We start from the raw sequence: 24,200 nt of genomic DNA on the forward strand, positions 1-24,200 counted from the left end.
TATCGTTATTATTAGGACCAGCTGTGTCAGGGCAGGGGCACCTGGACTGTAGCAGGGACAGGTCCCAACTCCTGTACAGTGGCGTCCCATTCCAGGTTTACAATGAGAACCAGAACTCAGGTTTAGCTGCACATGCCAAGATTATAGGAGGAGTCAAAGCCTGCCACAAAGTTTCCATACAAAAAATGAAGCTAATAACATGAGCAAACAGAGTAAAACTTCTAATAGAATATAGAAATAATATGGGTTAATAGAACTACAAGATAAAAGCCCTGAAGAAGAAAGTAGCTCCAGAGTAACCACAAAAAGAACACAAGGGGATAGACAGGATCTGATCACAAGGGCTCCAAGAGTGGATGGAAATGAAGAAATAAGTAAAATAACCAATCAGTAAGTATTAACCACCTGTTACTTACAAGGCACTGTGTTATATACTAGGGATTCACATACAATGCATTAAATAATCTTTACACACAAGGACCTTATATTTTAACAGGGGAGACAATTAGTACAGAGGTAAATATGTATTTATGTAAGAACTATAAAGAGAATAAATCAAAGTAGATAAATATAAGATAGTATGGCAGTGAAGACACTAGCAGTTAGGAGGATCAAAAAAGCTTCATAGAGAAGGTGATGTTTGAGTGTGCCATGAAAGAAGAGAGGGATTCTCTGAAGTGGAGATGAGAAAGAAGTGAACTCCAGGCATAGGGGATGGCCAGCATAAAAGCATGGAAATTGAAAATGGGGTATGGCGTGTAAGGAGCAAAGGACAGTCTGGCTGGACCTCACCGTGCCAGAGGGGAAGTCACGTACAATAAAGCTGAAAAATAGGGAGGACCAACTTAGAAGTGAAAGGCTTTAAAATTCAAGTTGAGGCATTTCTATTTTTGTCCTAGAAGCAATAGGGAATCATTAGAGTTTAATGAACAGGGGAATGACATGGTCTGACATGCACTACAAAAAGATCACTTTGGGAGCCATGTGGTGGATGGACCAGACAGAGTACAGACTTGAAGCAGATGGATTAATTAGGAAGACATTGCAATAATTTGGGTGAGAGGTGATGAGATCCAGAACTAAGGTGGTAGCTGTGTGAGTAGAGAGAAGAAGGAATTCTCTGAGACAGATGTAGACATAGAAATGGCAAGACTTGAGAATATTTCAGTGACAATTTGGAATTGACCTTCCTGGAGACTCTCAGTTGGGTTCATTGATCCTTTCTATGATTCCAGGCTCACATGCAGACAATTTGGAGGCCTCATGATTGCCTGACAGGCTTTTGGTGCTACGCCTACAATGCTAAGTAATTGTTCAGTCCACTCAGACTAAAGGAAAGGGAAAACCAGTTAGTTTTCCCTGTGACCACAGAGATGCATTACAGTGCCAGTCTTAAAGTAAGCCTGTCCATCATCACATTCTTCCTATGTGAGATGTCTCCTAAGAATATATGTCTTTTCTCTCACTCTCTGTCAGCAGCCTCCTTTGTTGCCAGGGTACACCATATTAACATTGGATGCTCAGAAATCTGTTTCACTGGGCATTTCATTTCTGCTAATTCCCTTTCTCTTCTTGCCCTCAATTTTGATTTTTAAAAGTCTCTTGCTAATTTAGAGACAGCTTTTTTTTTTTGGTTTGTTTATTTTTGTAAAGGCTCAGGAGAACATCTTCTCCTTAGGAAGAGAAGGAAAAGGTTTAGCCTTAAAATCAGGTCCAGGCTTGGTGGTAGCTCAGTTATCCCCATCCTCTGATAGTTTCTTTAGGTCTGTGTGTAGAAAACCACAGCAGTGTTAAAAGTAAACACCCTTTCCAAAAGGCATGCTGTGGGTTAACACCCTAAACAAGCCTTTCTGAGCCAAATCTCCAAAGTAGCATACTGCTGCTGCTCAATAAATTATCTGTATTCATTTAATGAAAGAGGTATGACATGTGAGAGTAATAACAGCTTCACATAAGGAACCTTTTGATCAGTTGGGATGGTTTGAAGGCACCAGCTTACCCTAGGTCAAGGTGGCCAAGTATAAGTCTCTCCTCCCAGGGGTGTCCCTTGAAAATGTAATCCAGCATTAGGTTCCAATGGTGCAATAACGATGACAACCGGGTACCCATCAGCCACTCTGTTCCTGTCTAGTCTCTAACACCTCTTCTGTGCCCTCTCCCTCCAGTGGTGATAAAAGCAGTAATGGATGACCCATCATTTGGGGCTGGAATGAAGAAGGAAGGAAGTTGTGACTATTGGGTGAGAAAACCAATATTTGTGGATGGCTGTAGGCCCATAAAAAAAGTTCTATTTTGAATTTTTAAAAATTCTAAATTTAACTATCAAAAAACTCCCTATCATACAAATAAATAAAATGAGGAAAAAAATATGGCTCAGAAAGTCACAGACTTCAAGCAATTTATAGTGTATTTAAAAATACTGTATATTTATTTAAACAAAACAATGGAGACATCTTGTTTGTCTTTGTGTCTCCTAATCTCTTTTTTCTTTTATATATTTTGGGAACATTTCATTATTGTTTTACTAAAACGCTATTAAAAAAATAATTGCAGTAAGTGTACATATTATTCTAATTTTCACAGAGTTCCGATTCACCAAAGACTTCCCCAATTTTGTTGTGGTTTTCATATTTGCCATTACTTATGGTAGGTTATGTTACAATCATAACCACATTCTATTCTGTTCATGGGCTACAATTCATTCAGCCTTTTCCAGATCATTAAGCATATAGTTTGTGTGGGGTGTGTGTGTGTGTTTAACAGGTTCATTTCCAATCAGAGCTCCACTGGGTGATGGCATGATTGTTGTCTTGCATGTGGTGATGAAGAGTTACCTACAGCTGGCCTCAGAACCAATCACTATTAGGGATCTCTGCCAGCTCCACTACGCGCCACAATCTTCTCAAGAGGAACAATAAACAATCCAATAATTTGAGGCTAATAATAAAATGGTTACAAGATTAGGTTTCAGACATTGCATTTCACAAAACACACACATAAGATTGGAGTTCATAGCCTGAGGAGGGAGAAGCCTTTTATTTTTTAAATCTGTTTTATCTTTAGAGGATTTAGAAAATCATAGTTGAGCCATCACCTAAAATTATAAATTAAACATACAAAGAACCTTGCCTATATTTTAGTGCTTATTTGCCTGAATGTCTCAAGGGAAAAAAATAGGGGCAAAAGTTATTTTTATTATGTTGAAGTGACGTGTAAGAGCAGCTAATACAGTTAGAACAAGTCCTTCAAATAAACCAGGAGCATGTCTAACCTAAGAAGTTCACCTCCACAGATTTAATTAGATACAAGAATGGACAGATACTGTGGCTTTTCTGGTCTCCAAACATACAGCTCTCTTTCTATTGATTCGTTGCCTAAGCTACTGAGCCATCAGCATTTTATTCCAAACTTGGCATCGAGTTTATCCACAGTAATTACAGCCCAGAATGTCTGCACACCCAAACTGTGCCATAGCACCTGACAGTATGCTCCATTGTCCCACAGAAAAAGGACAAAGGTCAATGTCTGGTCACCAAATGGCCAAAGTATCAGAAATCATTTCATAGAAAAAATGGTTTGTCTGAGGTTCTTCACACAAGACTTTTACTGAACAGACACTATCAGCCTCTTTCCTACTGGTAATCTATGGGCAGCTGAAGAAATTGGCTATGTACATGAAAGCAAACTGACCAAACCACCAAATTTCAGTTACACACAAATATTCCAAGCCAATCTATTCTCAATGAGATCTCTGGGGGGGGGGGGGGAAGCAAATTTGTAAGGAAAGCTTGCATGTTTTCTTTTCCCCTTTCTGGTTTCTAGGGAAATGTCTATAACAATGTTGTCCTATAGTCTGTGATCACACCTGAATTTACTCAAGTCAAGTGCTTAGTCAGATAAAAGAAGCAAATCAGCAACCCATGTTAGAATCAGATTGGAAAGCACAGTTTAATCATTATGGAGGAGTAGACTTTCTTCCGTAGACTGGAAATATATCAGTTTTAATTGATGTTTTTGTTTGTTTTTATTAATTTATTTTGATGTAACAATCACTTTCATAAGCTTTTGAGTTTTAAATTTTTCTCTCCCTCCCTCCGTCCCTCCCCAAGATAGTGTACAATCTAATATAGGTTATATGTATACTTGTTATACATAGACATATTCTTATTAAACATATTTTCACATTAGTGATGTTGTAAGTAAGAATTAGAATTAATAGGAGGAATGACCAGAAAGAGGAAACAAAACACAATAGAAGAAAAAAATAGCAAACAGTATGCTTTGATCTGCATTCAAACTCCGTAGTTCTTTCTTTGGATGTGGATAGCATTTTCTATCAAGAGGCTTTTGGAGATGTCTTAGATCCTTGTATTGCTGAGAGGGGTTAAGTCTATCAAAGTCAGTCATCACTCAACGTGGCTGTTACTTTGTACAACATTCTCCTGGTTCTACACACTTCACTCAACATCAAACCATTCATGTCTTTCCAGGTTTATCTGAGGTATGCCTGTTCATCGTTTCTTATAGCAAAATAGTATTCCATTACATTCATGTATCACATTCACGATTATGACAACTGTGTCTTTCTCTTCATCCCCTTTCCCCCCTGTTTATGCTTTTCTTTCTCCTTTCTCCTTTTGCATCCTCACTAATGTTTTGCTTTTGACCACTGCCTCCCTCAGTCCCATCTCCCTTCTATTAGCCTCCTCCATTTTCTTTCCCCTTTTCCTTCCTACTGCCTATAGGGTATGTTAGATTTCCATACCTAACTGATTATGTTATTCCCTTCTTAAGCCAAATCTGATGAGAGTAAGGTTCAAACAATGCTCATCTCCCTTCCTTCTTTCCCTCTGCTGTAATAGGTTTTTGTGCCTTTTCCTGTGATGTAATTTACCCTTGTCTGACTGCTCCTTTCCTTTTCTCTCAGTACGTTTGCTTAGTTAGATCAGATTAATTCACTTACTTGGATGTTTAACCTACTTGATTAGATTTTTTCATCATTACATCAAAGTCAATTTATACCCACTCCCTTTATATATACCCCTTTTACATAGTGTAATAACAATACAGTTATCAAGAGTTACAAGTGTCATCTTCCCTTGTAGGGATGTAAAGAGTTTGTCCTTATTAATAACATGTTGTTACTTTCTGTTCTGTTTACCTTTTCATGTCTCTCTTGAGTCTTGTATTTGAAGATCAAATTTTCTATGGAGCTGTGGTCTTTTTATCAGGAAGGTATGGAATTCCCTATTTTGTTGAATATCCATCTCCTGCCCTGAAAGATCATGCTCATTTTCACTGGGTAGTTGGATCCTTGGTTGTAATCCAAGCCCCTTTGCCTTACAGAATATCATATTCCATGCCCTACGGCTTTTTAATGTAGAAGCTGCAAGGTCCTGTGTAATCCTGACTGTGGTTCCATGATATTTAAATTTAATTTTAGGATAATTTAGGATAAATAATTTAGGATATTTAAATTTAAATTTAAATGCTGAGGTGGGACTTTCCACTAGCTTGCAGTATTTTCTCTTTGACCTGGTACTTTTGGAATTTGGCTACTGTATTCCTTGGCGTTTTCAATTTGGGATCTCTTTCAGGAGGTGATCGGTGGATTCTTTCTATAGCTATTTTAACCTCTGGTTCTAAGACGTCAGGGCAGTTTTCCTTTATGATTGCCTGAAAGATACTTTTTTCCATCATGATTTTCAGGTAGACCAATAATTTTTAAATTGTCTCTCCTGGATCGATTTTGTAGGTCAGTTGTTTTACCAATGAGATATTTTACATTTTCATCTTTTTTTTTCCATTCTTTTGTTTTTGTTTGGCCCATTCTTGCTCTCTCATAGAATCATTAGCCCTTCCATTTGCTCAATTCTAATTTTTTAACAAATTGTTTTCTTCTATTAGATTTTGTACCTCCTTCCCCATTTGGCCAATTGTATTTTTTAGGGACTCGTTTTCTTCAGTGTACTTTTTTTCCAGTTGGCCAATTGTATTTTTTAAGGACTTGTTTTCTACAGTTAATTTTTGTCCTTCCTTTTCCAAGCTATTGAATTGACTCTCTCTTGCATACCTCTCATTTCTTTTCCCATTTTTTCTTCTATCTCTCTCATTTGACTTTTAAAATCCTTCTTGAGCTCTTCTAAGAAGGCTTTTTGGGCTTCAGACCATTTCTATTCCCTTTTGAGGTTCCAGATGTGGGTTTGTTGACAGTGTTATCCTCTTCAGAATTTCTGCCTTGATCTTCACTGTTCCCATAATAAGAATTGATTATACGTTTCTTTTTGCTCATGGGGTTTGCTTATTTCCTGGCCTTTAAAGAGATTGGGCTCTCCTGCTGGGGAGCAGAGGGCACTGACCCAAGCTTCTTGTGTTGGGAGCCTAGGGCCTGGTCAATGGCTTTGTGTGCTGAGGCCTCCAATGTTGGCAGTTGGAGGCTGTAGGATTCTGGCAGCTTACCTGGTGTTGGGCTGGAAACAACAATATTGGAACTCTCGGGGTAGGATTTCGTAGTTATGGCTCCTGGAGATTTCCTGCTCACCTGAGCCTTTCCTTCCTTTTGCTTTCTTCAGATGGATATTATAGGGTGTTTATCTGCCTGGGGCCCCTTGGATTGCTGCATCCTTTAGTTTTGCTAAGGCAATGGGAGAGCTGGTTGCTGTAGAATGAGGAGGCAGCTGGTGGTTTTCCACCAGTTCCCCTGCCCTCACTGGGATCCCAGTGTTGGTGTTTGCCTGCTCCACCACCTGGGCTTCAGGATCTCCTCCTGGTATGCTGAGGTGGGACTTTCTACTAGCTTGCTGGGATGCCTCCCGTTATGTACTGCTCCCCTTCCCCAGGGTAAGAGGGGCCTTTCCAGTTAATCCCTCAAGCTACCTTTGCTACTGGACTGCTACATTCCATCTTTCTTCTGGTTCAGCTATTCCAGGGTTTTTCCTGGTGTGATATTTTCTGGGCTTTCAAGGGTTAATAAGGGAGAGTAAGAGAGACTCACCTCTTACTCTGCCATCTAGGCTCCCAGAAGCCAGTTTCAATTAATTTTGATACTTTATAACCCCTTATGCATTGAATGGGTGTTGCCTCAGGCATACTGAGACCTGGAAATGATCTTAATTTAGAAAGGCCAAGGTCTCCCAGTGCATTGGCACCCACTGACAATATTCTTGACTTTTGTCTTGTCACTGGACTCTGATGACTGGAGGACAGAGTGAGGCTGATGACTTTGCGCAACTCTGCCTCACATCCAATTCATGCACATGTCAAGACATCACCCTCATGATATCATTCTTCTAGAAAGGACAAACTACAACACCTTTAGTACCTACCTTATAGAATTGTTTTGAGGTTCAAATGAGATAACATTCATAAGGTTGGGAAACCTTAAACTCCAAAATTCTGTTGCTACCACCACCACCACTACTATCGCTACCACTTCCTGTTGACAAATAAAAATAGGAAACTATTAGACTGTGATACTTGCTTCCCATGGTAGGAATCTCCTCTCCAGACCAACCCCATCTTGTTCCCTCCCCCAGGAGTAGCTTCACTAGCAGCAGTTTCAGGATGCCACTGGGATCTCTAACCATTTCTAGATATCTCTGGAGAAGAGGTTTCTCTTCTTCTGGGATCCTAGGTCTTTAGATTTCCTCAATGAATTTGTACTGAAATACTGATTTAAAGATACCTTGGAAAGCTTTTTGTTCTGGGAGTATTTTGTGGAACTTGCCCTGGGTTCTGGAATATCTTGTTATGGCTTTGGTAACAGTTATTTGATAATTTGCTACACGAAAGAAAAATAACACCTACAATTTAAAAATCATTTATCTGATGTTTGTGGAGGCAGCTAGGTGATGTGTCAGATAGAGTGCTGAGCTTGGCATCAAGAGGAACCGAGTTTGAATCCAGCCTCAGAAACTTCCTAGCTGTGTGAGGTTGGGCAAATCACTTAACCTCTATTTGCCACCAGAGAAGGAAATGGCAAAGCAGTCCAGTATGTCTGCCAAGGAAATGCCATGGACAGAGGTCTATAGGGACACAAATATCCAGATACAATTGAAAAGACTGAACAACAACAACTTTTGTGTGTGCTAACAGCATAAGCTGCAAATTCCTGATCTCATTATATACTGCTGTCATTACCATTACCATTACCATCACCATCATCATCACCACCACCACCATCACTTCTACCACTATCACTTGTCCTCCTCCCCCTCCTACAGATTCCTGAATCCCTGGGGGATTCCTGTTCTTTGGAACATTGAGGATCTGGCTCTAGCTAGAAGCTTGGAAATTTCTACCTCAGAATTAAAGTCAGAGTATATGGGAGATACATATTAAAGATAATTCTCCCAAGAGATTCATGAGTTATTGGATAGATGAAAGACATAAAAGCCTCATGGACTAATTATGGGCCATGTATTACTACATTTGACATTTGCAATTTAATCCAGGAGAGTTATTTCATTTCAAGAAGAGCAAGAAGTCATCCAGGCAAACAATGATTCTCCCTTATCATTAAATCACTCCAATTTCCTGACTCTAACCCAATCTTCTGTCCTCTGAAGCCAGCTCTCTCCAAATCTTCACATCTCTATTACTGGTTGGTTTCCTAATTTCTGTGCTTCCTCATTTTTCTTCTTTCATTCCTGACTGTCTCTTTTGCATTCTCATATCTCTGCTGGTCTACCCCCAAAGCCAGCAGACAGCTTATTGAGCATCATGAGTTAACCAAACCACCACAGTAGAGGAGGTGAGCATGTAGTACCCTTTTCTTATCCCCCTCACCATAGGTGACCAATAAAAGTTAAAGATCCTTTTTTAGTGCATCTAGTTCTTTGCTTGTCAACAAGTCAACTGGCCATAAAAACAAACCATCATGGTAAAATATCTATATATCACTGCATCAAACAACTGAGACTTTACTAATGTGGGAGCTCCGTTGGGCAGGCAGGATGGCACAATGGAAAACACACATTCTATGTGACCTTAGGTAAGTCACTTAAGATCTTTCAGTTTCAACTTCTTACTTGGTATAATGGGGAAAAGAAAGGTTGGACTAAATGGCCTTTGAGGTCCCATTCAGCTAAATCTTGGATCCTGTGATCTCTCCACCAACTTAAAATGCAATGCCCTTTAAGTAAATGGAATCTTCATTCATTTCTGTGGCCAGAACAATTTACCTCCTGGTGGTCATCCTTTCAGTGATGAGCCTTTCCACACTTATCAAGGCTAGTAATCAGATAACAGACAGTTTGTTATTGGATCCATACTTGAAACCTTTCCATGCTTGGCATGATGTGCCTCAGTTTATCATCTCTTGAATCTTCTTCAAGAACCCAGATGAGGCCATTTACATGGAGGAAGCATAGCAAAAACTGGCATAAATATGCCATCCCTTTTACAAAGAGCTTACAGCAGGAGTGGGGAACCTGCAGCCTCGAGGCCACGTGTGGTCTTCACTGAATCCAAGTTTTATAGAATAAATCCTTTTATTACGGGGATTTGTCCTGGAAGTTTGGATTCAGTCAAAGGGCCACTTGAGGACCTAGAGGGCCACATGTGGTCTCCAAGCCACGGTTCCCCACCCCTGGCTTAAAGCATACCACATTATGAAGTAAATCTGACTACATTTCTCTCTGTGTGGTCCAGCCTAAGACATCTCTAGATTCAGAAGTGAAAGAGAACATTCAAAAACAGATATTCTTTTGTATAGACTGAATACAAATCACCAAAATAGCATGTCCCGAAAATATGCAGAAGTGATAGAAGAGAGGGAAAATGATGAAAGATCAAAGAAGAAAAAAAAAGAGAAATGACAAACAATAACAGAAACTGATATTTCTATAAATACTTTAAGATTTGCAAATGACTTTGTGAATATTAACTCATTTTCTCCTCCCAGCAGTTCTATAAATCCTACAAGTATTATATCCTCATTTTATAAATGAGGAAACTGAGGCTGTTTTTCCCAGGGTGAGATAACTGGAAAGAATCAGAGGAAGTATTCAAACCTAGGTCTCTCCTGACTCCAAGCCCATTATCTTCTCCACTAAACCAGAAACTTTAGAAGCAAATGAAGAAAGAGCATTGGGAACAAAGAAGAAAAACAGCAGCGCCCTTTGTTCACAAAGGCATAGCAACAGAATGCTCAAATAATATCAAATCACGACTAACAGGGAAGACACAACATTTTTTTAAACCAACAATATCAACAAGAAACAACAATTTTCCAGTCTAAGGGCAATTTATATATAAAAGCTCTAATATATTAACCACCTATAACACTTTGATCAAAGAGATAGGGGCAGGGACAGGATAGGAAAGAAAGATAACAGATGCCTAGGAGATGCTTCGGAGTCAGACCATCAGTCAGCAAGCATTAAGCACCTATTAAGTGGTGGCACTGTGCTGAGTGCTAAGGCTGTAAATACAAGTATCAGGAAAGACAATCTCTGCCCTGGGAGAGCTTACATTCTAATGGGGAAGCCAACACATAAAAGGAAGCTGGAAAAAGGGGTTGCCTGGCCCAGGAGCATGTTGGTGAACATAGAGGAATGCAGCCTGGTGGGAAATAAAGAAATAGCTGGCCTGGGCACTCACTTTAAATGGATGTTCTGGGAGAAGACCTCCGCCCTTAAATCAGAGGGAAGGACAGAAGAGGCACAGGGCAGTTCTGAGGCGTGTTTGTGAGTTCCAGGGCTAGAGATCTTCTAAGAAAAAGAGCTTTCTGGAAAATGGTGGAAAAGTGGATTGTAGCCTGGTAGGAAAAATCACCTTCCATCCACTTACTGTCCAGATGACCAAATTCCCCCCATGACACACCTATGTCTTGGGGAAGGATGTGGGCATAGTATTATAAACCTCCCCAGAGTATGTAAGAGATTAAGATGGACAGAAAAGAACTTAGTGTTCAGTTTTTCTTACCCAATGTCTTGGGTTACTCTGATTCTGCCAATATCTGGCAGGAATGGGCCTTGATTAAGTCCAACTTCAACTATAAAGACAAAAATGGAAAAGTACCTGCCCTCATAGAGCTTACATTTTACTAGGGGGTGGATATACTGAGCATACCAATAAATAAATACAAAGTATACCCAAAATAGACACAAAGTAATTCCTCAAGAAAGAGGAATAGTAATGATTTGGGGGTGGAGGGGAATAAGGAAAGACTTCACAATTGAAGTGATAGGTGGGGTGAGCCTTGGTGGAAGCAAAAGGCTTAAGAGAAATAGGGTGAAGAAGAAGGTATTCTATTTAAATCTGGACAATCTTTGCAAAAGAAAAGAAAAGGAAAGGAAAGGAAGAAAACAAGCCTTTATTAAGAACCTACTACGTGCCAGGCATTGCACTGAGCAGTATACAAATATCTCATTTGATTCACACCACAATTCTGGGAAGTAGATGCTGATATTATCCTGTTTACAGATGCAGAAACTGAGGCAAAGGTTAAGAGGCCTACCAAGGGTCACATGGCTAGTACGTGTTTAATGACATATCTGAACCCAAATCTTCCTGACCCCCCAGCCCAGTGCCCTAACCACTATATCACTTAGCTGCCTAGACAGCCAAGGCAATGGACTGACATATACAGAGCCCAGTAAGTAGTCCAGTCCTACTAGAACCCTAGGATAAGTAATAATGAAGAACTGAGATGGCATCAAAGAAAAAGGAGAAGACAGTTTGGTCCTTAATCAGCTCCTTGGAGAGCTGCTTAATTAATCACTTCTTCCTCTCAAAATGCCTCAGATACAAAGTTTTGACATATTCTTTTTCAAAGAATCCAGATGTTCACAAGCACGGGGATATTTCTTATTTTTTTCTCTATCTCTTGTGCAACCTGGGGTTTCAAAAAAGCCTACAGAGCACAAGTGGCCTGAAGGAATCAGCATTTAGCTTGGCTGACTGACACCCGGGACAGAGAACATCACTGCGTGAAAAACTTCAGGCACCTCCCAGATCTTTCCTCCCTCAAAAACTTTGGCTAGGAATTCGAGGTTTTGATGTGAATAGAAGAAGGGCTGAGGGTTTGAGAATTGGTGACTGTGAGTGATGAGAGACACTTGGAGGCAGGTAGTGAGGAGTCAGGGTTTGGGACCAAGAATTCCCACATTATGAGCAATCTTTCACATCATCAGAGCATCTCATTTACCCTGTCTATATCTTCTCTTAGACTTAGACTGTAGGCTCCTTGAGAGCAGGGACTGTTTTCACTTGTCTCTATGTCCCCAGTGCTTAGCATAGGCAAATAGTGGGTGCTTAATAAATGCTTGCTGTTGATAATGAACCTCAGTACTGGAAGGGACCATTAGCTCAACCTGTACATGAACAAGAGTCACGTAACCTAACAAATGGTTGTCCCACCTTCTCTGCAAAAAATTTACAATGAGGAAGAACTCACGGTAGTCCATTCTTACTTCTCGATGGCTCTGATTGTTGAGAAGTTTTTCCTTATGTGAAGCACTAATTTTCTCTGCAATATCTTACATTATATCTATAGAGTTCTGCCCTCTGGAGCCAAGTAGAATAAATCTGATCCTTATAAGGTATAACTCTCTAAATACTTGAATACAGCTATCAAGACCCACCATGTCTCTTCTAGCTAACTAAACCAAATTGAATTCAACACTGTGTGACAAGAACTGAATGTCCTTTACCACCTAGTTGCCTTCTCTGGATACTTTCTGGCTTATAAATGTCCTGCCTAAAATGAGGTACCCAGAACCCATGCTCTGTCATTGAACTTGCAGCCTACTAAAATCTCCATTTTTTTCAAATTGCTATCTAGCCATGCCTCCCCACTTTATATTTGTGAAATTGATCTTTGAAATCTAAGTATTTGACTTTACATTTGCCCCTACTAAATTTCATCTCAATCCATTTGCCCCATTCTTTAAGCATGCTAAGCCCTTTCTGGAGCCCTACTCTATCATCCAGCATGGCAGTTATCCCTCTAAGCTTTGTGCCTTTGGTCAGTTAAATAAGAATGCCAGCTATGCCTTTATCCAAGTCACTGACTAAAAAAGCATTAAACATTTTAAGATGTTTGAAAACTATCTAAAAATAGAATGGTCTGTCTTGGGATATTACATTTCCATCCATCCATCCACCCCCACCTCACCACCCCACTCTCCCACCTCCTATAAAGGAATTGTTGAACACTTACTGGGTATTGTAGAGGGGATCTTGTTCAGGTATGCTTTGGATAATATGGTTCTGAGGTAGATCACCTCCCACTCCGGGATGATTTTATGATTCCGCAATTTTTTCTGCTAGCCACCAGACGTGGAAAAACTAAAGAAAGAAATTGTAAACATAACCCAAGTATTCTAGGTTCTCATCAATGCTCTGTTAATTGTCATGTCAATGTCATGCTCACTATTAATGCTGAATCTGAAATGTCCCTGTCTTGCCAAGTACACTTCCTCAAAAGATCCCATTCTCTTTACTATATTAATCACGTCAGATGTCTACAATAAGGATGCCTGGGTGCATGTCCATAACTATCTATTGTTATCTGTTCTCCGGTGTTTATCAACTTCATATTCTGGGTCTTTGCTTACTAGAATTAGTCCCTCCAATTCATACGGGGGATTCAATGAATTTGATCAGTTGTATCTAGCAGTGACAAATAGGTGACATTTTAAAAGGAGCAAACATGTTGAGAAGACCTCTTCTACGCCCAGCCAGGATTGGAATATCTCATAAGGTCAGAGTAAAACCTGTAGGTAAGTGGGAGAATAGAGATGCAAGTGGCTAGAGGGACCAGGCCCCCTGCCCTTCTATACAATTGCATCCTGGGCTATTCTCTTTCCCCCTATCCTATCCCCTTCCAGGTCCTGATCAGACCCACCCCATTCTACCCTCACCACTCCATGCCATCAAAAAGATTAAAGGAAATTCTTTATTATACCTAACCACTACTTCCCTCACCCCAATTCCTACCCCCCAAAAAGGAACAATTGTCTTCCACTGCAGTTTAATTTTGGTCAGTCAGAATTATTCCTTTACAAACAAGAAAGGATTTTGTGGGCAGGATGACACCCTGTTGAGTGCTTCTTAATGGGCCCTAGGATAGTCTACCATCCCTTTCTTTCTACCCACCATACCCCTCTCTGTCTCTGTCTGTCTCTCTTCTTCTATTCCTCTACCTTCCTCTCTCCTCTTTTTCTCTTAACAGTAGATAACACACAACTGTTTACTAATACTCAAACTGAAATGACTCTTTCATTAAGACACAGCATTAAAATGTTATTCCCCAAAATAACTTCTCACAAATATTCATCACAGCTCATTTGCCAAAAATCTTGTCTTTGAAATAATTCCCTGGCTCCTCTGGAAGTCTTTTGCAAAAGGCTAACCCCTTGGCCCCTGTGACCAATTAAGCAAGTAAAACAGATTCTGCTTTATAATGATTAGAACACATGCAGTACCAGCAATGTTTTAAACTTGGCTACTTTTGCCTCTTCCCGGACTGTTTAGACCTGAGCCTCTGAGGTCCTAAGTTCTGGGTCACAAGCTGAAATACCAGTCTAGAATCTGAGGGAAAAAACACTGCTTTCCCAATTCAGACCAACACCAGGATTTTATGAGATGTGACAAGATAAAGGGGAAAGAACACTGAGTGAGGAGTCAAAACTTCTCTAGCTGTGTGACTGTGGACAAGTCATTTCAACTTTTTGTTTTCTCTCTTTTAATGAGCTGGGAATTCAGGCTTTTTGAACAATACAGCACATGGTCAGAAATCCATATCTGATTAGGCCACATGAATTTAATTATATTGAACCTGAGTTAGAATGACTCAGTTTGGTAGAGGCAATCAGCAGCACAGCAGTAGTGGCAGGTGAAGTGGTAAGCCCCCCCTGACCTTGCTATAGTTTCATGTGGGCTAACTAATTAGGTAAATTTATTTTGCTAAAAATTTCTGGTGGCTATAGCTCAGGGTCAAGGGCGTCCCATCTGGTCTGCAGGCTCCATGTTGGATGCTTAGGGACAAAATGATCTCAAAGGGCTCTTCCAGCTCTGGTTTATGATTCTATTATACTAAATTCAGGGTCACCTCTTGGTACCCAATTCACATCTAATGCAGGGTCTTTTGAGGAAAAATGGGGAAGTTTGTCAATGACTTTTTCCACTTCCCTTTCAAGAGTATTTCACTCCATCATCTGACCCGTACCCCTCCTTCACCATATCTACGACCATCAGCACAGAATTTTGTAGTGGAAAGGGACTTCGGGGGTCATCTAGTATACATGTTTCTCTCCTATGCCCACTATACAAGTGGCATGGTAAAGTATTGCTAAACCTGTAGACAGGTCTAAATGGTTAGAAGCCTTTACTTAATCTGTCACAGGGTTTATTAGCATAGGACTCAATCCCACCTCTGACACTTACTAGCTGTGCAACCACGTTAAATCACTTACTTTCTCTGAGCTCCAGTTTCTTTATCTATAAAACAGGGATAATTATATCTGTAGGACCTTCCAATGAACATTTGTTTTGAGGCTAAGTCAAGAGAATTACAGAAAACAGTCTGCAAACCTAAAAGCAGTGTGTGAGTGTGTGTGTGTGTGTGTGTGTGTGTGTGTGTGTGTGTTAATTACTGCTAGGTGGAGCCATGGATAGAGTGCAGGAAGAACTGAGTTCAATTCCAGCCTCAGATACTTACTAGCTATGTGATCTCAAATAAATCACTTAGCCTTTGTGTGCCTATTTTATCTCATTTGTAAAAATGGGAGAAATAACAGAATTTAACTTAAAGGATTGTTATGAGCATCAAATGAGATATTTACAAAGTGTTTAGCATAGTGCTTGGCACACAGTAGGCCCATGCCAATGCTAGTTATCATTATTATTATCACCTTCGTCATCACAGATGAAATGGAAATTCCTTTAGAAAAGTGTCTGTACTGTAGAAAACTTTGTATTCCCAACACTTAGCAAGTTCCATGGAAACAGTAGCTACATAATAAATGTTTGTTGAATTGAACTGGGGGAAAGATGATACCAAATTAGGCTAGTAGGATTGGAGAGAAGGAGCTTCTCTTTGCTCTCAGATCACATGGTAGAGGCAGCTACTACGTGTGGAGCTGACTATGGCATCTATTAATGGCCTGTCACTTCAGCGAGAAATTCAAAGGATGGGGGACAGTAGGATATTGGAAAAAGTCCACAGTTCATTACTCAATCAGTTTTTACTCATTTATTCTACCACAAAGGCCAAGACAATAGTAAGCAGGAAAAACGTAATAATTTTTTCTACTTAGTTTTAAATATGCATTTTCCTTTTTATTAATCATGCATGCATGAGCACATTGTTTTTCTGCATGATAGAAAGAGCATCATAAAAGAAGACAAGAGACCAGGACTTTTACCCTACTCTGGCACGAACTAGCTGTGTGGTCTTAGATAAATCACATCCTCTTTGGGACCTTGGTTTATTTGTCTGTAAAACGAGGAGAGTGGACTATATATATGACCTCTCACAGACAGTGAAAATCTAGAAATGAGAATGATGATCACAAAGAGTCAACATGATTTTATCAAGATTGGGTCAGGCCAGACTAACTTCATTTCCTTTTTCTCCCAGGATGATGAAATTGGTAGACTAAGGGGGTAATGTAGACATGAGTTACCTAGATTTTTGACAAAACATTTGACAGCTTCTCTCACACTATTCTCATGGAAGGAGAAATGGAGAGAGGAGAGTTGGATGAATTTGGGACTGGTTGAATAAGTGGACCCAAAGAATAGTCATTAATGCTTTAATTTCATTTTAGAAGGAGGTCTCTAGTGGAGTGGCTTAGGTCTTTCTGCTTGATCCGTGCTATTTAATTTTCTTATGAATGGCCTGGATGAAGATGTCAAGGAAGAAGCTGGGAGGAAGATATTAGGAGTCTGAAATACCTTGACAGACTAGAACATTGAGCCAAGTGAATGAAAATAAATTGAAGAGGGGTAAGTGCAAAGTCTTACCTTGGGGGGGGTGTCTAAAAATCTTGTGAGGTACAAGAAGGAAGTATGACTCCACAGAACTAAGAAAAATATGGGGGTTTTAGCAGATTATATGCTCCATGTGAGCCAATAATGTATTACAGCAGCCAGGAAATGAATATATTTCCAGGTATATCGATAATAGCTAACATGGTAATAGGTACATTTTATATAGCATTTACAATGTGTCAGGTGCTATGCTAAGTGATTTACAATGATCTTATTTAATTCTCACAGCAGTCCGGGAAGGTAGGCTCTATTATTCTGACCATTTTATAGATGAGGAAACTGAGGCAAACTGAAGTTAAGTGATTTGCCTAGGGACACACAATTAATAAAGTGTCTAAAGAGTTCAAATCTGGTCTTCCTAACTCCAGGCCCAGTGCTCTATCCACTGTAGCACCTACGAGTTGCCATTAGGAGAGAGACAATCCTGCTGCTCTTTCCTTTGTCCTTTGCCCTACTCAGAAGTCATGTGGAGCACGTATTTTAGGGAGAATCTTGAAGAAGCTCATTTAGAGGATCAGGGTGGTAAGAACCTTGAGATTATACTGTATGAGGAAAGATGGAAGGAACCCAGGATGTAGAGCTTGGAGTTTGGGGAGGAGGTTCATGATAGCTGCCCTCCTTTCCCTGTCCTTCCCCCCAAATTTTAAAGGTCTCTTACAAGTCCCTCAGGACACAATGAGGAGCAGTGGATGGATGTTACAAATTGGCAAACATAGGCTACAATTAAGGGAAAAGCTTTTCAAAATGGTAGCTATTAAAAAAAATACATGAGCTTCCTCAGGAGGCAATGGATTTCCCCTCACTGGGTCTCCTCAAGCAAAATTTGAATGGCTACTTGTTTGGTACGTTTTGACAGGAATTCTTGTTCAAGTAGAGGTTATTAGATGGCTTTTGAAGGTCCTTCCAGCTTTGAGGTGCTGTGATTCAGCAATCCTTTCTTTTCTAGCTCTAAGAGACTGTTTCCTTCAATAATACTGAAATGAATTTGCATGGCCAGAACTCATTGAAGACTTAGATAGGATGGAGATGTTGGAGGAGTACCTGAGATGAAAAATTTGTCACCAACAATCATAAAATCCATTAGCCACAGTTGATAATTAACTGCATAATTGACAGTAGTTTCACCGCCACTTCTATATCACCCAGTCCAAAGCATCTTGGGATGGCAGAATGAGGGCTCAGACACAGACACTGATTGATTGGGTCAGAAGTAACTATACAAACACTAAAGGAGAACAACCAACCAAATGAAAAAGGCAGGTCAATGGACATGTCTGCCAAAAGAAAGACTCACTTTCCAGAAGGAAGATGGCAGGTCACTGTGAACTCACTAGATCTTTTGATTGTTTTCAAATAAATTTTTTAATTGTTTTCTAATAAATGACTCAGAACTAGATAATAATGTTCTGATTTAGTGTATTTTATACACATTTTCATATCTCGAACCACCTTTTAAATACTTTGCTTTTTTGAACAATAGTGATTTAATTACTATCTTCAACTTTGTGGCATGAAACATGTCTTAAAATAATATCTTCATAATTTAGTGAAACTTTGCTAATGCATAAAACTTTCAGGGGAGGAGGGTATATCCTGAACTTGCAAAAAGTATTAATTATAGAATGTTATTTCAAGAAATGGCGCAAGTCATTTTACTTTCCTGAACCTCAGTTTTTTTGTCTGCAAAATGATCAGGTTGAACTAGAGCAGAAGCTCTTAACCTGGGATCCAGGACCCCTACATAAATTTCAGGGGGGAAATCTAAGAACTTCATACACACACACATATGCATGTTCCCCCCACATACATACATACATATATATATATGTGTGTGTGTGTGTGTGTGGTTGTGTATATGTATATATGTGTGTGTATGTATATGTGTGTGTATATGTACATACATACATATGTATATAACAATAAGGGCATGTGTATGATGGACACATGTATGTATATGTGTCAATGTGTAGATATATATGTATATATGCCAACACATATAAATATATAACACGTTACATATTTGATATACACGTAAGTATATATGTGTACATATACATATATTTATATAACAATAATGAGGGTATGTGTTTATGATGTATCCCTGTGCATATATGTATCTATATGCAGATACACATATATGTATGTGCATATATACATATATTGGGCATATACATACCTGTGTATATATACTCTTGCCCTTGTTTAACCACAAAATATTTTTCAATATAATTGATTTTCTTTGTAATCCTATGTGTCCTATTTTATGCATTTAAAACATTATTCTGAAGAGGCTATAGATACCACTCATTTTCCAAAGGGGTCTGTGTAACAACAAAAAAAAGTTAAGATGATTTCTGCTGTCTCTTCCAGATCCAAAATCTTATGCATCCTATTAAAATGAAGTTTCAATAATTATACCTGAAATGTCCTCCCACAGCCTCATTCAACCTGTTGAATTCTCGCCTATTTTTAAAATCCCAAATCCAAAGTTAACTTTTCTATGCACCCCAGATATGTAATGACTTCTTCTTTCACTTTAAACATCACATAGAACTTTCTTTGTGCCCCCTTTAAATACTTATAATGTCTTATTATGTTTTATGTGTGGAGCTCACTAGACTGTAGCTTCTATGAGGGAAGGAACTATGTCTTAAGTAATCTATGTATCGCTGCGCATGCCTAGAAGCTGAGGCTTGGAATTTGGAGTCAGACTCATGATAAAAAAAACACTAGCTACATGCAGAGAAAGAACTGAAGGAGTCTGAATGCAGATCAAAGTGTAATATTTTACACTTTATTTTTCCTTTTGGTCTGTTTCTTCTATCACAATATGACTAATATGGAAATATGTTTTTCATGATTGCATATATATAACCTATATCAAATTTCTTACCATCTTGGCAGGGGGAGAAGTGAGGGAGGGAAAAAATTTGGAACTCAAAAAATTTTTTTTAATAAATGTTAAAAAGTATTTTTACATGTAATTGAGAAAAAAATTAAATACTATTAAAAAAAGAACTTGGAGTCAGGAAGATCTGGGTGTGGAATACCACCTCAAACACTTACTAGATCTGTGATTCTGGACAAATCACTCAACATCTCTGAGGCTCAACTTCCTGATCTATAAAATGGGAACAATAATCATACCCATCTCCTAGCATTGTTATAGGGATCAAATAAGATAATGTTTACAAAGCTCTCTGCAAATCTTAAAAAACACAATCTAAATGAGTGATTATAGCAGACAATGCATTTTTTACAACTTGAATTCAAGCGAGTATTAGAGTAACACTAATGATGGCGAATCAAGTACTGCCAAGAAACAATCATCCTGCCAGGTCTGCTTCAAAGCCCGCCTAAGAATCATTTGTAATTAGGATGTAATTGTTTGCATGCAAATAAGTACCGCTTATGTGTTTGGAAACAGCCTGTTTTCCCCATAGATTAAATACACTGTCCTCCCTCCTCCCCTGCTGTTTATACCATGAATTTGCTTAGCTGTCCTTTCTTCATAGTTTAGGCAAAGGTAAATCTCAGCTCAGCTTGAGCTCCATGCAGGCATCTCGTGCTAAAGGGGCCCCAGAAACAGCTTTGAGGCACTTAGGATATTAAGCAGTTTGGTCGGGAAAGACGGGAAGGAGGACTTTGACCGGAGTCTTGGATATCCCCAAATGCAGCAGTGCCACACTACAGTGATGGCCCTTTGCCCAGCCGAAAGCGATGAGTGAGTTTGTGAACAATCCTTCAATATCACAGAGTGGAGTCTGAGGGCATAAAGTTTGGTGTATTTCAAAGCAGTCAAATCACTGGTTCCACAGGAGGCAGAAAAGAATTTATTATAAATAAAACAACTTATATATTAAAGATTTATTGGATGACTTTCTTTCTAGACAGACAGGATAGGAGGCCCGTCTTAGAATTGGTGAAACCTGGCTTTAGGTCCTTTGACACTTACTAGCTGTGTGATCGTGGGGCAAGTGGCTTAACTTCTTGGTACCCCAGGCAATTCTCTAAGATTGATTTTAAGTTACAGATGACTTACTGATCCTCTTTGTTGTAGGGAGTTTTCCTATCAAGACTTCACCACGAAGATGAAATCACAAGTCTGAGGGGAAAAAAATCTTTCTTAAAAAAGCTTGAAACAATTTACAAACACTAGCTAGTTACTCTCATAGTATCTTCACTTCTACTTAAGCATAATTACATCAGACTATGCTATGACTAAGCTTGAACACCAATTAGAGGAGAAATTATTTTGTAAAGTTCTGTAACATCATTAGATGATCACATTTTCTCTGCCTTGGCATCATTCGTTAGGCAGCACTGAACGCCCACCCAGCTATAACTGCAATGTTGTATACAGGGATGTGTATGTGTGTGTGTGTGTGTGTGTGTGTGTGTGTGTGTGTGTGGATATTCAGAGAAAAGAGTAATGTAGCAGGCCCAGTTAGACAAATATTAGATGCTGTGTAGATAGGTACATACTTCCTCTTTCAGCTCCCCCCCTCCCATTTTGAATACCAAACACCACAGATTAAAAAGAAGGTATAGTGGTAGAAGGGGGTAAATTTTGAACCTTGGGAGAAAGTATCTACAAACAATGAAGTTAAAACATTGTTGAAAACTCACCACTGCTCCATTTGGCATTTACTTTTAATTCACTCTGAAGTTCAGAAACATGGTCTGGCAAGTTGTCTTCCCCATGACATTTTCAGTTCCTTGACATCAGGGATTGTCTTTGTCTTTCTTGCAACCCAAGCACTTACTACAGTGGCTGGCACAGAGTAGGTGCTTAATAAATGCTAGTTGAATTGACTTGATCTCAAGCACTGGATACAGACAAGTATGGGCTTTTTGTTGTTTCTGTAACAAAGATACAAAAACAAAATCCACTTCAAAGTCTTATTCAACACCAGGCAGTTGACTAGGATTTACTAAGTACCTACTAGTGTCAGACACTTGCTAAGTGCTAGGGATATAAAGACAGGGGGCAAGGCAGGCTCTCAGGGAGTTCTAACACCATAAATATGCAGCATATTGGGCTAGGCTCTGTGAAAAGGTGGTAGAAGAGGGCAGGCTAGAAAGCAAGTCCAAGAATCTTAGAGCTTAATGGGTTCTAAGAGGACATCTAGCGTCCTCCAATGAAGAGTCCTTTCTACATCTTATTCATTGTACTTATCCAGTTTCACACCATTGCCAGACTAATCTTCCTAACAACGATAATGATAACAGTAACATCAACACTAAGAATAAATATCAGAGAGATAGCACGGTGAACTGCACTTGGAGACAGGAAGATCTGGGTTCAAATCCTGTCCCTGCTATATACTCATTGTATGACTAGGCTCTTCCTCATATAGAAGTTTGGGAGATGCTTTTAGTCAAATGGTAAGAGGACTAACTTGGAGAAGGAAGATCTAGTTTTTAGGTTTTCTTCTACCAGTAAAAGGCAATGTAGTATAGTGAATAGAAAGCCAGGAAAATCAAGATTCAAGTCATGATTCTTCCTGCGTGATCCTGGCAAGTCACTTAAACTCTCAGTGTTTCATACAAATCTCTAAGAAAGTAAGTTGCAAAAAAGCTGTTGACTTGCATTAGTGGAGGGAGTTTCCTCATCTCAGAATTCTCCACAGCAATAGAATCACAGATCCAGTTCCTATTCTTATCCTATCATCATAATAAAATAACTACTATACAACCAATAAATTATATTGAAATTGGATTATTTCATCATAGACCAAACTATTGCCTATAATTTCTCAAATATAACATCAATTCATTTTTTAAAAACTAGGAACATCTATAATAGATGTCATTATAACAAATACATGTAATATCCAAGCCACATGGAACAAACCACTTAAAATATGCAATAGATATAAGAAAAATCAAAATCTCATGGCAACAGGATGAGATGCCCATCATTCCAAATATCCTGTCTGCTACAAGATTTCCACAAACCCTACCAGCTGTTCAGGAAGACTACATATACATACACACATATGTGCACAGCATATATGTATACACATATGCACATACATGCATTCATTGTATATACACTTATGCATATAGCAATAATAAAGTCCAGATTGCATTGAGTGTATGTGCATGCATGTATCTACATAGACACATATACGTATGCACATGAATGGGCAACTAGGTAGCACAGTGCATAGAACACTGGGCCTAGAGTCAGGAAGACCTAAGTTCAAATCTAACCTCAGATACTTACTAGTTGTTTGACCCTGTGTAAGTCAAGTAACCCTGTCTGCCTCAGTTTCCTCATCTGTAAAATGAGCTGGAGAAGGAAACCATCCCAGTATCTTTACCAAGAAAACCCCAAATAGGTCCCAAAGAGTCAGATATGACGGAAACTAACGAACAACAAATACATGTGTGCCTATATACATACATATGTATGTGCATGTATATATATGTATGTGTGTATATACATATATATATATATATATATATATATATTACACACATGTGTATAAACAATTGCTCTTGGTCAACTACAAAAAGCAATCATTTTGTCCACCTGTGTAATAGTCTATGGAATGCTAAATATCAAAGTATAGCAGTAGAGTAATGGCTTATCCCAGCACTATTTTTATATGAATCCCATTGGAAAAAAGATGGTGGGCATGAGAGAATTATAACCATTATTCACAGTACTCACATCATGCTTTGAAGTTTACAGAGCACTTCATATACTTTCTGTCATTTGATTCTCACAACAACACGGTGAAGTAGCTATTCTATCAATATGCATTTATTAAACAATTACTCTGTACCAGAAACTGCTTTAAGCCCTGAAGATACAAAGAAAGGTAAAAACTTGTTCCCTGCTCACATTCTAATCGAGAAAAATATGCAAATAACTATGTACAATAAGAATAAATAAGAATGTGCAAATAAGAATAAATGAAAAGTAATCTCCAAGAGAATAAATTAGCAGGGGTGGAATGAGGTGGGGTGGAATAGGGAGGACTAAAGAAAAGTCTGCTGCAAAAGGTGAGATTTGGAGAAAGCCAGGGAAGAAGTTAAGAGGCAGAGATGAGGAGAATATTTCAGCCAAAGGGGACAGCCTTGTAGAGGGGTTGACAAAGAAACAGGGTGCCTCGTTGTCAGATACTGGGGGAAAGGAGAGTGGCAAATGATGTCATGAGGGTAGTCATGTACAGATGGGGTACAGT

At 39.1% G+C, this 24,200-nt stretch overlaps 1 long non-coding RNA gene across 1 annotated transcript in view; it reads right to left on the reverse strand.

Annotated features, from left to right (window-relative positions):
- Positions 1-24,200, reverse strand: part of LOC144455824 (uncharacterized) — a 358,020-nt gene that overhangs the window by 279,761 nt on the left and 54,059 nt on the right. The window contains exons 2-3 of the long non-coding RNA XR_013484618.1: positions 21,631-21,864; positions 13,166-13,293 (exon numbers count right to left, since the gene is read on the reverse strand). This is a non-coding gene — a long non-coding RNA (uncharacterized LOC144455824). The remainder of the gene's footprint in view (positions 1-13,165; positions 13,294-21,630; positions 21,865-24,200) is intronic.

This window comes from Phascolarctos cinereus, unplaced genomic scaffold (assembly GCF_003287225.1).
Source record: "Phascolarctos cinereus isolate Bilbo 61053 unplaced genomic scaffold, phaCin_HiC Scaffold_2;HRSCAF=192, whole genome shotgun sequence".
Taxonomy (NCBI): domain Eukaryota; kingdom Metazoa; phylum Chordata; class Mammalia; order Diprotodontia; family Phascolarctidae; genus Phascolarctos; species Phascolarctos cinereus.